The sequence below is a fragment of the Leptosomus discolor genome, chromosome 4 (genome assembly GCF_034619465.1).
Source record: "Leptosomus discolor isolate bLepDis1 chromosome 4, bLepDis1.hap2, whole genome shotgun sequence".
NCBI classification, from domain to species: domain Eukaryota; kingdom Metazoa; phylum Chordata; class Aves; order Leptosomiformes; family Leptosomidae; genus Leptosomus; species Leptosomus discolor.
Genome location: NC_141394.1, coordinates 70,944,896 through 70,958,404, shown reverse-complemented (window position 1 = coordinate 70,958,404; position 13,509 = coordinate 70,944,896). Strand labels below are relative to the sequence as shown.

Sequence of the window (13,509 nt, the reverse complement as noted above, 5' to 3'; positions counted from 1 at the left end):
GTAATGAAAGTTAAAAAAAAGAGTCACCTTCACAATGGATATTATTATCTGCCACTTCCACAAGAGAGGGAGGCTTCACTTCTCCACTCCCTGACTTTCAATTTAGCCATTCACAGCTATGCAAAGCTAATTACACACCACCCTACCCTCTCACCAAAAACTGCTGGATCCCTACCGAGCTCCTACAGCGTGAGCAGAGCAGCCAGCCTCACCCGCACCATCCCAGATGACAAGCACCACTGCCTCTCTTGTGGGAAGTGCTGCAGGCTTTATTTCAAAGGCAAACAGAAGAAACACCAGGACTCACTCCATTTAACATCCCTTGGGTCTGCACTTTGCCCTTCAGTCATGTGGGGGATATATCTTTCTCTTCGTGAGAAGAGCTTCTTCGAGCCCAACCTGCTGCTCCCTCTTTTTAGGGGAGAGGGAGAGAGTGAGATCCTTTTCTGGAGCTCTGGGCTGGGCTAAAACCATATTTAAATGGCTAAAACCATCACTGAATGGGAAATGACGCCCTGGGACAGATCCCCAGCATATACGTGTCCCTTCACTACAGAGCAGCCGTGGCACCTCTGCATGGTCTAAACCTTGTCATCTTCCCTATTTCAGTGGTGCTTCTTGTAACAGTAGCTTAAAGCCAGCCCTTACTATCGGCAGCATTTCAAACCCCTTCACATTAGATTTGCCTGAGTTTAAACAGCACTGAGCCATGCAGTGAAGATACAGCCTAAAAATCAAGCTCTTCCAGAAGAGACCCCAATGAACAGCCAATCAGGAATGTAACAACATTATGACACTCCCTAAATTCCTCAAGAAAAAATATGACAACGCTTTTCCTCAATGCTTACTATGGTCATTACCTATACTACTGTATTTTAAGATTTAACATAGCCCTGATTCACCAGCAATACAGGAGCGACAGAGAAAAGCAAGAGGTCTGCCAGGTCTGTTCTGGTCTGGTATAGGTTCTTTTCTGGAGTGTGCAAGCTGCTTTCAGAGCGATGAACTGCCCATCACTGCTGGAGATGTTGCTTCAGGAAAACCCACAGTGGTTTTAGTCCTTTTATCTCAGCAGAGGTCACCCTGAAAGCTGCATTGAAGAAGCAAAACAAAAGCATATCTGATATAATAAACCTGACTACAGAGAAGGAAAAGCCCCACAAGCTTAAAACAAAGCCTCCAGCAAAAGGCTTTTGTGTGCCCTGTGGCACACGTGGCAATTAGCAATTTATGATTTTAAAAAAAGAGCTAAGGGAAGGCTTCAGATAAACTGCATTTTGCTATAAAACAGTGACTGCATTTGCTGGAAAAAAGCTACCCTTCTCATTTATAAATTAAGATATGGAGAGGTTACTGTCCCGCTCCTCTGGTAAAGACTTTGTGCATTCCATTTTATTCCCCAGTTCCCAAATGCAATTGTGCAAATGCTTAACCTTATGCACTAAACTGAAGTCAATAGCATCATCCACACGCTTAATGCCAAACATGAGCAATTTAAACTTCTGCCAAAGCAGAACACAGAAACCAATCTGAAATTCAGGTCTCCATTCTTCAGTGTTGATGAAACTCCAACTGACGCTGGACACTGCAGGAAGAGGGGATGTTAAGAAGACTGTCCTTAATACCCATCTTGGAGACACAAAATGACACCGCAGCAGTACAGAAAAAGCAGCTCAGGATTTGTACCTGCTCTTCATTTCAGGCTGAGTCTTTAATTTCTCAGACCTATATGCTAATGGAGTATTTTGCTAAGCTGTTTCAGTCCTTATCCAGACACGTGAATGTGTATCTTACTCCAGACCTTTGCTGAATTAAGCATGATGTAAATGGCATAGGAAGCAGAAAGTAAGAAAAATGTATCACTGGTTCCCTAAGCCAAAGTCTTACTGATTTTAGAGGACACTTGAAAAGACGAAAACCAAATTAGGAAAAGACATACATGGATGCTATATAAGCAGTATATGTTTAATAACTGAGGTCTCTTAAAAATTTGTATTAGCCCCATTCTACAATTTGAATGTATGAAAATACATACTGCAGTCTGTGTGTACACACTGTATAAAGCTATCTGACACACATATATGACTTTCTGAGCCAATGAACAGCAATAATTTCCAGAGGAGCTGATAGGAAGAGATGCTGCCCAGCACCTGCGGGAAAGGAGGGTCACAATCCACATGATCACCTTCCTGGAGCTCCAAGAGCCTCACACCCCTTTTTCCAGGGCTTTCTACCTCAAGCCTAGAGTAAGGATATGTCTTTTCTAAATAGTGAGCCTGGTCTAAGAAGGCAATGGGAAATGGGTGCTAAGCAGGACCCTTTCATTAGCAGCAGTTATAAAACAGAACACTGTTACACAATGCAATGATGTACCACAGCAATAGTGTATAAGCAGGATTGAAATACCCAAATTACAAAGCAAGTTTACACTATAAATGAGCTTAATATTCCTAAGCAAGCAAATATTTTGAAAATCAAATTTATAGCCATTTCAAAATATTGTTTTCAAACAGATAGGCCAAAACTTTCAACCTTAGCACAAGCAAAAATTTGCTGCATTTAGTACAAATACTTGTTCATAACTAACCAAAGACCAGCAGCTCTTCTCCCCTTCTTTTACTGGAAAATCAATCGTTTGCTGAAGAAAAACATGTGCAAGGAAAATATTTGAATGCCTATCAAGAAAAGTGCAGAGAATTTCACTTCCACAGAAAAATGTGGACCAACTGGGCTATTCCTTGTAAAGATTTATAAACCAGCTAGAGATTGTTGTCACTCCAGGCCTAAAACAATTCTACCACACTTAAATGCTCAGGAATGCTTTTGTTTGAGCACAGAACTTTTCTAAACACTCTGCAGCTTTGCTAACAGCCACCAGCCCTGAAGTGGAAGCCCTTGGAGAGGTATTACCCTGAAAGCCATTTATCTTTTAGTTCAATTTGCAAGCAAACACCAATACAGAGAGCCATTAGAGAACAAGTGCTCTCTGGATGCTGAAAATCAATGGAGGAAAATTAAAAATCAACAAAGCTCTCACATACAGCCTCCTAAATGAAATGGCCTGTGATCCAGTCAATCCTTGTTAAGAGAGTAAAACAAATTCTTAATCAAGGATGAGCTCCAGTGACACTTCTTATCATATTTATACTGCATATCATACATCTCTAGCTATATTCGGTGTCATAAGGATATAATGTGATAATAAAGATACTCATAGAGCATAGAACAATTAAGAAACCATTTTCAACACTCAAATTGTAGTACCAGACAAAAGATTTAGGCTTTGAGAAGCGAGATGACATGTGAACGAAGTGACACAACTAAACGCAGCACAGGTTTTGCACAGTACTTTGATAAATCCCCCTTCACTTAAATCCTGAAGAGTAAATCCAGCTAATTTACTTTTTGTTTATTTTTTTTTAACAGTATTCAGTGAGTTACCAATCACTTCAGGTCAGCTTGTAAAGCAACACTGGGAGCAACACACTGCCTATGATGCTCTTCCATGTTGCTCACAGCCATGGAAAAGTCAAAAGAGAAAGAGAAGAAAAACATTTAAAAGATTTGTCTGTGCTGTCTTACCGACTAATCAATGTCACCCATGAACCAGTCAAAACACTGCTCCTGAGAATGTGATGAAGTATTGATACAAAGGTGTCAACAGAATGCAATGGCACATGTACGAACCAGTCCATTACCTCGATAATTACAATAAACATGCAACGGTATGAGGTATGCTAACAAAATAGAAGATCATTCATCCAGGCAATTATTAGCCACCCTAATGTAACTATTTCCTCATGACATAATAGGTATGGCACAATTAAATAGTTTTGTCCAACATTTATTGAAATAATCTGTATTGCCTGAATTCATTTTCGGTATTATTTCTGAATGATGAAAAGGTCAGCGTTTCCACTTTTGGTGATAATTCCTCAACATTTCAAGAAGACAGAAGTTGAAAGGATTTCCTTAAATCCTTCTTAATTTTCACTGTAAATGTGACTTTTGGGAGGAAAGAATTCTCTGGTGAAAAATTATCAGAAATGAAAGGCCTCATACCTACGGCATCTCCTCCCAGGGTGTATTTGCCTACACCCTGTTCAGCAAATAGCACTAGTACTGCTAAATTAATGCAAAGAATAGGGTAGGAAACTAGGTGCAACAGTTTTGACTGAGATCAACAAAATGTAAACAGGATCAGGTCTCTAAGTTACCTACCATTTTACCTGTTGCTGCAATTGCTTCTAAGTAGATGTGCAAGAGTACTGCATGGCACAATGGTAAGAACCGATTAGTTCACAATAGTACTCGGTGGGCATGTTCAAATGACAAAGCTGTTAATTACTCCAGAAGACCAGAATAATCTGACCCTTTGATACCAACATGGTCATGGATTTCTCCATTAATTAACATGTCATAGTCCCAGCTGAGGCTCTTCCGGTGAATCATCCATAGTTGGGTATTGTGGAATCAACCTCTGCTTCCAACCTCAGCCAGCCAAATCTGGGCAGAATATGGTTTCTCCTTCGCTGTGCTTCCAGAGAAGAATCAGTGCTTCAGGCTCTGCTGTGAAACTCCTTTACCACACACTTTTCACTCAGGCAGCATAACGGAATTACAGATCCAACCAAAGCACATAACCCCTCCACACACTTGGCTGTTACCTCTTTTGACCAGGCTGTTTTCAACAGCAGTCCCTCATCCTTGCCTAGCACTGATGAAATTGCTCGACCTTCTAGAAACATACGGACTTCGAAAACCATTTCACACACCTTTCACCTTCATCTTGCACAAGGACTGACTATTTTCCACAGTGTTTGCAAGCTGCTGGGCATAAAAAGTCTCTAATGATTACCATCTTTTCTTTGTTACTAGTGAGAGTGCTAAAAATGTGGGCATCATTGCCATCTTCCACCACAAAATACAAACTCTAAACTACTCAAAAGGTTACACGTAATAGGTTTCTTATAATCATCAAGACAGATGGCATGGCATATCTGAACACAAACATGACAAATTTAGGACTATGTACATCTGCAGAATTGACTCTTCAGGATATTTGTTTGGCAGTGAAAGTGTTCTTCAAAATTATTAAAACAAAAATTAGCAACTTATTTTTTCCAGAATAAAGACAGGTCCCACAGGTCTCCCCTCTGGTGACTAAGCCAGTAGATCTTAGGGGACAAACTCAGTAATTTTTAACAGGTAAGAGAATAAAAGCTAAAATACAGTTTGTATTTTAACTTTTTGTTTTATTTTCTCCTCTAGGATTAAAAATTCAAGATGGCTCAGTAAGAGAGAGAGACTAACTCAGGGAATCTTTCTTTCTTGTAAAGCTCAAGAAAACTTGTGAGAAATCAGAGTAGATTTTCTCTGATTAAAAAAGGTAAAGGTAAAATGGCAGTTGCCAAAATCTTGAATATGTTGCTTGCTCTTCCCTAGCCAGGCTCATTTGATTGCGACTTGACTCATCAGATGTTATTTTAACACCTCTTGAGATGCACAAAGTTGATGTCTATGCTCCCCTGAAGACAAGAACATATTTTTCAAGGCTCTAGGCTGCCAGCCACACTGCAGTGAGACATATGCTGTCCTGTTACTTCAGATAACAAACAGCTTCTCTTTTGTTCAATGGTTCAGCCACACAAGTAACTTACTCAGTCTCCTGAGACTTCTGAAATGAGTGAGGTCTCTTCAAATAGGCATCAACTGCATTGTGTGTACTGGATAATGTACTTCTAACGCAAGGCTAGATTATTCCAACCAAGCCATGGTAACTGAGCTGCCTTTTTTAAGTAGCAGCTGAGGCAATTGGTTAGGACTCCGCTATTCCCAACGGTAATCCTTATGGAAAGACTATAAATATTGCATACCCACCATTACATGCAATGAACAAATATTGACAATATACTGTATTCTGAAATAGTCAGTAAGTAACCTCATTCACTTGAGAGAACAACATTTACAAAGAGTTTTTTAGATCAAGTAAATGTATCCAAGATTAAAAGACATCTGGTGACATAGCTTTAGAAACCTGTAGTACTGACATCAGTCACCAGCTCAACCCCATGAGGCACCACTGCTCCCCATACTGTGATTTCTTTGGCATGGAGAGCATTTAGTCTGGATCATAGCTTCTTCACATAGAACTAGTCTCACATAAAGAGGATCATGAGGGCATTAAGAACACCACATTAACCATCATCACACTTTTCGTCTTTGGTATTTAGAAGCCACCCATCACCATGGCGCTCTCAATCCCCCCATCCAGACCATTAATAACTTTGTCAATGAACTGGACGAGGCGATCAAGTGCACCCTCAGTAAGTTTGCAGATGACACTAAATTGGGCAGCAGTGTTGATCTGCCTAAAGGTAGGAAGGCCCTACAGAGGGATCTGGACAGGCTGGATTGAAAGGCTCAGGCCAATGCTATGAGATTTAACAAGGCAAAGCATTGGGTCCTGCGCTTGGGTCACAACAACCCCCAGCAGTGCTACAGGCTTGGGGATGAGTGGCTGGAAAGCTGCCTGGCAGAAAAGGACCTGGGGGTGTTGGTCAACAGCCGGCTGAACATGAGCCAGCAGTATGCCCAGGTGACCAAGGTCAACAGCATCCTGGCTTGCATCAGAAATAGTGTGGCCAGCAGGACTAGGGCAGTGATTGTCCCCTTGCACCCAGCACGAGTGAGGCTCCACCTTGAATACTGTGTGCAGTTTTGGGCCCCTCACTGCAAGAAGGACATTGAGGTGCTGGAGCGTGTCCAGAGAAGGGCAATCAAGCTGGTGAGGGGCCTGGAGAACAGATGTTATGAGGAGCAGCAGAGGGAGCTGGGGTTGTTTAGTCTGGAGAAGAGGAGGCTGAGAGCAGACCTTATTGCTCTCTACAACTACCTTAAAGGAGGTTGTAGCAAGGTGGGTGTCGGTCTCTTTTCCCAAGTATCAGGTGACAGGACAAGAGGAAACTGCCTCAAGTTGCACCAGGGGACGTTTAGCCTGGACATTAGGAAGAATTTCTTCACTGAAAAGGTTATTGAGCATTGAAACAGGCTGCCCAGGGGAGTGGTTGAGTCACCACCCCCAGAGGTATTTAAAAGAGTTGTAGATGTGGCACTTGGGATGTGGTTTAGCAGTTGACTTGGCAGTGTTAGGTTTACATTTGGATTCAATGATCTTAAAGGTCTTTTCCAGCCTAAATGATTCTAAGATTCTATGGCATCCCAGTATGAACGGGATTCACACCCTAGAGCTTCAGAAAGGGAGGAAGTGAATTTACCTAGAGATTTGAACAAGATAATGCCAGCATATTTCTTTGTCCAAAGGAAGAAAACAATACGTTAGGAAAGCAGAGCACCATTTTGAAGTGATTCTTGACCAAAATTGCATTTGATACACAATTTTACATCCGACACGCAACTCCTTCAGCTTCCAATGCTGCAGTCGCTAGCAGTGCTGGTGCAGGGCTGATCAGCAACACAGGATGAGCTGAACACTGGGGGCTGGGAAAAGCCCCCTCCAAGCTGATCAGCAGCTGGAAGGGTGGGAGGAGAAAAAGAAGTGGAATGGAAATAAGCTGGAAAAGAAAGCTGGAGGGACAGCCAGTTACACCAGGGAAACACTATTTCAGGGCTTTCACACAAGCAAGGTGGGGAGAGATATGCCATTTCCAGCAGCCCACTGCTCCTGGGAACTGACTGCTTTGCCTAGAGCTGTAAGAAATAAAAGCAAACCAGGTCACAGTGATGCCAGACCTCCCCAGGTTATTATTGCAGTTCTCCCTATCTGGAAAATCAATACTCAAAACACATGAAAGCCCAGATTGCAGCACTGTACACTGTTAAACAGCCCTAGATGAAAGGTCATCAAGCTGAAGTACACCTGATTACCATATAATATACTACAACAGAGCTGGGCAAGCCTAAATTGGAGGTTTCCTCCTGATTTTTGTGGTTCCTTAAGAAACCAAAATAAGCTGGAAACTCAAACCCTTCAGGGAAAAAAGCACAATAACATCTTACTGTGCAGCCATCAACATATATTTACTGGATTAAAAAGTAGACTGAAAATTTATTGTGCATTCTTATGCTATTCTTCACTTTTCTAAGATCTGCTAAAAATGGTTACAGCTGCGAGAATAGACCTTTTTTGAGATTTCTGGTAAAAGCTTGTAGTCCCTACCACAGAAGATGTCATTGCCAGTTTACAACCACAGTGTTCTCTGGGAATGATTTTCTTAGCTGAAGCTTATAAACTGACCTGCAAAGGCAGAAAGGGGGACTCTTGGGTTCTGCCATTGCAACACTTGGTGATTTTTAAATAAACTTATTTGCTAGCATGAACATTTAGAGATTTAGCATTTCTCTGGTTTTTACCTGGGTGATATTTAGCTTACTTTTGTGAACATGGCTTAAATGCCATGGCAGGTGACACAGTAGTATTAAGGAACAGCGAAGTGTCCAACCTCAGCCACTGACAAGCTGCAGTGCTTTCTGCAGTCAAAGAGAGCAGAGAAGAGATAGGGTAAAAAACCACCACAAACAAAACCCCGTGTGCTATCAAAATGTTCAAGAAAGATAAACGATTGGCAATTACCTAAATCGTGGATCACTGAATACAGGAAAAAGAAAAACATAGCAATGTCACCTGCAGGCTGTGAGCATCAGCCAAATGAATTTGCCTCTCAACATCTTAGTTAAAAAAAAGGGGGGAAAGGACAAACCCCTTATTAATGAGTCAAAGAACACCATGGAGAGAAAAATATGTAAATAAAGCAGAATACATTATAGCTTTGAGATCAACTCAGAGTTATAAATATTATGTAAGTAGAAAAATTACCAGCTATCACTGTAAAAAACATGTAAGATTCTGGCACTTTACTGGCTATTAAAATGCCAGGGAACTTTCAGAAAAAATAAATTTTGTTCAGAAAATGCTGAAGTGACAAAGGCAATGTTTTCCAATAATTTTAATTTTGACAAGTTTCCCAATTCAAATACTAATTTTAATTAGGAGTATTTATTATTTTTATAAGTAAACCTTGACATACTTTTAAAACTCTATACTTAAGAGGGTCACAATTTAAATGAAATATTTCACTTAATCTCATCTGGTTTTCCTTATCTTGGCTCCATCAACTCTTTAGTTTTTAAAGATGTGGTTCAAATTGCCAATAACACTTTGGAAAAGCTTTAAAACTTCTTTTGTTATCATCACTGATCAGCTTTCTATGAAGTTATTAAGCAATTCAGCTCAGAAGTCACATCAGAAGAGATATTGTTGAATATTTTATTAAATGCTGTGTATTCATCTACTTAATCTTCCAAAACGATAACACAATAAAGTGTAAAAATCTACCTGGTCCTTGCTTAAAGTTAATTACGATCTTAACATTGAAAATACTTTCCAAATTTCAGTCCTTCATTCTGGAATTATTAATCATTCTGAATGTTTTTAAAAAATAATCTTTCAAGTAGTTGACTACTGATAATATTTATGGTATTGACAGACCTTCCACAAGCACATACTCTCCCTTGAACTGGTAAAAATGCATTTGATTTAACTAATCTATGACTTTGTTGAGGGGCAAAAGGGTAGTTTTGTGCTTCAAGCTGAGATGCTGGCTTAGACACGTGGCATATTATTAAATTTCTCTCATTTCTTTCCCAGGCAGGTCTTTTACATCTTTCTGTTTCCACATCTGTAAAAGGGAAATCCTATAACCTCTTCAGAATTCCCAAAGCTATTAACAGGAGATACCAAATTATCTAAGCGCATATAAAATTCTGAGATCTTATGACAGAGAACATCTCACAGGTGGTTTTAATATGGTCTTACAATATACCAAGCAATATTAGAATGGAACATTACTACCTCCTGAACAGCAATTTTATTCCAGAAAGGACAGTTTTATAGACTTGGTCTGCTTAAGTCAAGTGAAAAGTTATGGCTGGACCTTGCAACAATACACAGTGTGGGAGAGTTCCAAGAGGAACCTTTGGGTTTTGCAATCCCAAAGCTCAGCAGAAACCCTGCATCCCTGAGTTCCACATAACAAAGACGTAAAAAATGGAGGCCCAGATCTTCTGCTCCTGTGTTACAGCACCTTGCAGAGCAGAGAAGTATTTCTCAAGCCTTCAGCTGCAGCAAGCAAGAGAATCATTGTCTTTGCTGAAGCCCACAGAAAGAACAAAGTGCAAGACACTATTCTTACAGACAGACTGGAACCTTTAGCCAAACCCCCACTAATTTATGCCTGCTTGCACTGCATCACCAAGAAACTGTAAAAGCACTTAAACACAGAAAATCCTATCAAGTGATGCAATGTGTAAAAAAAATTAGTTCACAGGTATGGTTGAATGAAACAAACAGGACATGTATTAGCACTAAAGAAGAATGACTTCAATGCATTTAATACGTTAAATTGACATGAGATATTTTCTTACGCCCAGGGATCCTGGTCCGATTCTTGTAGTCATAGTTACACCGAAAGCACAGCTTTTTATGCAACTAGCAGTCGTCTGTTTTTGACACCGGGGTGTACAAGATAAACACTCCACAACCACTCACTGTTACCTGAGGCACGACCCTCGACAGACCTTTCCACCAGATCTCCTTGTGTAGACTTTTTTTTTTTAAAGCATTTTAAAGTCAAATCTGAAAGCCTTTCAGTGTCCAGACTGATAATATAGTTTAGAGAACTAAGATTGTAAAGCTGTAAATTGTAGATCCAGCAATTGCGGTAGAAATTAATCCTGTTCCATTTGGGGCAAGTAGCTTAATTTCCTCATTTATGTGAGAATAGAAGTACTACCATCATATTCAAATTATTACCTATGTCCTGAACCAGCCATGCCTGATAAATGCTAAACAATCTTGAAAAAAATAGGAGCATATATATAACAATTATTTTCAGCAAGCTGCAAATCTTAAAATGCTATTCAGTACTGCAGGGATGTGACACAAAAAGTACCTTATAAATATGCATTCCTCTTGAAACAGGATCATAAAAATACTGATCATTTATTTAGGGAACAGAGGTGCTCTGCAGACTTCAGTAATATTGTCTTAAGTTTATAAATAGAGAAACTAAACCAGACTAATTCTATACTTCTTGCAAAACCTTGTAATCTGACCTCAAGGTAGACTGTCAAATCATGTCATGTCACAGTGTTTTTGCACAAGGCAAATGATATTACAAGGTGCGAGGCAACGGGAAGTCAGGCTTCAGGGAGGCTCAGGCTTGCTCAAGGTCGTAGAAACTGAAATCAGGTCTCCTGGCTAACAGCTCCCTGATCAAATCATTCTACCACTGCTGTTGAAGATATTCATTTTATGAATTATAGCTAGGGATGTCTCAGCATTTTTATTATTATCCTAAGAAAATTGTGAGTTTCGAATAGAAACAGACCATTATCTACATTCTTCTAAACAATATTTTTCTTTAGTAAAAGTAACTATGAAAGAAAAAAGTTTAATTCGCTCCAGAACCTACTTGTGAGGTGTAAAAAGGACTAATGGTCAGAAATGAAAGAAAGAAAAGCAGGAAAACAAGAAAGCATTGGAAAGCATTGGAAAGAGATTAAGAGAGAGAAGTACAGAAAGAGGTGATGAAAGGTCGCAAAAAATCATGAAAAAAATGAGGAAGAGAGAATTACTGGTTAGACACAAACGAAAACAAGCTTGCAGAAGATGCCTCCTCAAAACCGAATCAGGAACTAGGAAGAATTCATCGTTCATCTGATAGCAAACTTCTGCTATGAAGGGGTGACAGCAACCTACCACATTACTCCACAGATAGAAAAAATCCCTAGCACAAGCCTGAAAGAGGCCACCATCAAGAAGGCTTCAGAGGTGGCTTAGTTAAACGTAAGAGATTTCAGTTTCCAGGAGTAAGAATCTTTCTCTGCCTGACAGAAACACATCTGTGAAATGAAAAAAAAAAAAAAAATTCTGTTTTATGTTTGCATGAATTTTTGATGACTACATTCAAATAAACGGGCACAGGCTGCATGAGAAGGTTATGATTAAAACATATTTGTCACACAGGTCCTGCCTTTTCAGTAGCAGTTTGCTGCTACAAGGTGCTGGGGCTACTGGGAATTAGGGCTTATTTCAGAATTAGAAACAGGCAAACAAACAGTTATGTTCATCCCTTCTAGTAAATGCCAGAAAAAGAGTGGAATAAACAAAATCACTGGAATACTTAACTTTCACATTAGTTTAGGAGTCCTGTACAAATATTTGTGCCATGACAGCAAGATTGCAGCAGCTGACTGGTTTAAGCAGCAATTTTACTCCTGGCAGTGTAGGGGGGCGGCAGCCATGGGGATACTCAGTGGGGAGAGTATGCTGCCAGCCCTGCAAAATGGCCATGGCAGCATTTTAAACGCTGCTCATTTCCACTGTGCTTCCATGCCTACCCCAGGGAAAAAAATGCTGCTACATCTCTGCTCCTGAGAGACCCAGAGGACTTTGTGTGGTCAGCATGAGTGGAGGGAAGTCAAACAGCTGCAGTAAAGAGAAGCAGAATTTGACACATCAGTAGATTGGAAAATGCTAGTAGAGCATGAAGCGTGGAAGCTGGGACTCATGCTGTCGTTCCATCATTGGGGAAATGAGGAGGAAATGCACAGGTCTCCAGGAGATGCAGAAGATCCATCAGCAAGCATGATGAATACATTTCAAACATACTACAACATTATTTTTGGGCTGTCTGCGGAATATGCCTACCTGCACATTGTCCTTGCAGACCTCCTGAACGGTATTACTCACCTTTCTTCAAATACCATTTAGAAGTTTTCATATAATCTCCTTAACATTGTCTTATTGGTTAGGTGCTAGGTGCAGTTAGACCTTGAGTTAAGATGAAAGAGTTCCCAATTTCCTCCCTTCTGTAACATGCGCACCTTGATACATGTCTCTAGCCACGTTGTGATGTTTAGTAAATAATTAGACAAAAGTAATCTCAACACACAGGATAATAGCAATAGATACAAATAACCTAACTTAAGCACAGAAAAATCTCATCTTCTGATTGTCAGTTTAGTAGAAACCTAAATCTGTTCTTACAGACTTATGTGTACCTATTTCATCCTAGCATATTGGGCAACCAATTAAATACTTATTAAGTACCATAAGATGCTTGTTACTAATCCTTTACCATTTCCTTTTTACAATTAGCTTCTCTCTCTTTTCTCCTCTTTCCTTTTGCAAAGATTCAGCACCACTAATATAATCACCTCTTCCTTTCTAGAGATTTCATGCAACACTGAATCGGTAACTCTCTATTCACTCTTCTCCTTTGGACACTATCCCATATGTTATAACTTGCCTCCTTGTTATATTTAATTCTGCAAGCTCCATATTGCATCAGAAAATCTTCCAGGATGATATTCTCATGGGAATGTAGAGCCTTAAAAAACAAATGTGCGTGACCCTCATAGTTATTATTTAGGAGACAGTTGTGGCTCTAGCTAGGACACAAGGAATTCTCTGCCAGGCTGGAGAAA

At 40.0% G+C, this 13,509-nt stretch overlaps 1 protein-coding gene across 2 annotated transcripts in view; it reads right to left on the bottom strand.

Moving 5' to 3' along the window:
- The window catches only part of SORCS2 (sortilin related VPS10 domain containing receptor 2), a 571,536-nt gene that overhangs the window by 226,372 nt on the left and 331,655 nt on the right, over positions 1-13,509 (bottom strand). The gene's annotated exons all lie outside the window — the stretch shown is intronic.